Source organism: Octopus bimaculoides, chromosome 7 (genome assembly GCF_001194135.2).
Source record: "Octopus bimaculoides isolate UCB-OBI-ISO-001 chromosome 7, ASM119413v2, whole genome shotgun sequence".
NCBI classification, from domain to species: Eukaryota; Metazoa; Mollusca; class Cephalopoda; order Octopoda; family Octopodidae; genus Octopus; species Octopus bimaculoides.
Genome location: NC_068987.1, coordinates 49,953,766 through 49,955,285, shown reverse-complemented (window position 1 = coordinate 49,955,285; position 1,520 = coordinate 49,953,766).

Sequence of the window (1,520 nt, the reverse complement as noted above, 5' to 3'; positions counted from 1 at the left end):
TATATATATATATATATATATGAGGATGTGCTGAAAAGTTTCTTCTTTGGGGTAAAGAAAATACAGGAGGATCAGTTTCCCCTCTCAGATTCACACACTTATTGAAGTGGTTCTTCAGGTTTTCTAAGCCCTGTAAAAGATCTCAGAAGGTTGGGCCTCCAATCAGGCCTTTTACAATACCCTTAAAGCCAGGAATTTTTCAGCTCCCCCTTGTATAATGGCTTTTAGCTTTTGTTCAAAGCTTTTGTTCTATTCATCTTTTATCATCACTTTTGTTTCACCTCATTGTTACTCTGAGTTTCACATACAAGCTTTGCTGATACATAAATGGAATTGATTCATTTCGCATATGTTAGCTACTACTGCTGTTGCTACCCACACAAGAATCCTAGATATCATCTGACAAAGGTTTAATCACCTGTGTACTATAATTTCTGGCTCAAAGACATTTTGTCTCTTATGTCAACCTCTTTTCCAACTATTACAACAATTTCTACATGTTTGAATTGATCAAGTTTTTGCTATTCTCATGTGCTCCTCTCTCTCTGGATCTTTTCTTACATCCTCTACCCTACAATCTTGTTATAGACACTTTGGTCATTTATCATTATTCTTTCCACTGAAATTCACACTTTTCCTGTTTGTAGGTGCAACCATGTAATACTGGGTTTGATTTGTGTAATACTTGAAGCAAGTACTCTATGTCAGCTGAGGAAAAAAACAAATATAAAACTAACAAATGAAAGACTGCATGTATGTGTGTGTGGATTGGTAGAATCCACAGAAAATGATTGGTAGAATCACAGAAAATGCATTGGTTCTTCACTTTCCAAGTTCAAGTCTCACTGAGGTCAACTTTGAATTTCATCCTTCTGGTCAGTGAATTGGCAGAATTGTTGGAGTTTAGGGCAGACATTGCTTGCAGTATTTATTCCAGATTTTTCACGTTCTGAGTTCAAATACAACACCAGAACCAAGCTGTATTAGCCCATTCTTCTCCCTTGAACCAAGTGTTCTCAAAATGACATATATCAGTCCATCCCTCCCCACTACCACCCAAAAACTGTCCTTCTTCATCCTTATTAAAGAAAAAACAAAATAGTTTACATTGATAATAGTTCTTTTGTAAGGACTGACAAGTCTAGAAAGTTTAAAACTATCTCAGTTTTATTAAACACTAGCAGAAATACCCGGCTTTGCCCGGGTTAAAGAGAATAATGAAATCTAAAAACGCCGTCTAGACTACGCAACCCTCAACTGTTAGTAGCTACGATACCATATTTCTACATTAATAACTCTCCAATCCATGCCAGCATGGAACATAGACATTAAGTGGAATGCCAGTCTCTCATCTAGGAGGGCCTTGAAATCAATGTTACCAACTGGGGACTATGTGTGTCGCAGTGATAATAAAAAGACCCAAAGGAGGTCTGCAACGAAATAATTTTACTCAACACTTTGCAAGTGAATCAGTAGAGGCAAAGATGCGTCTCATTTACTTGACAATTTATGCACCACAT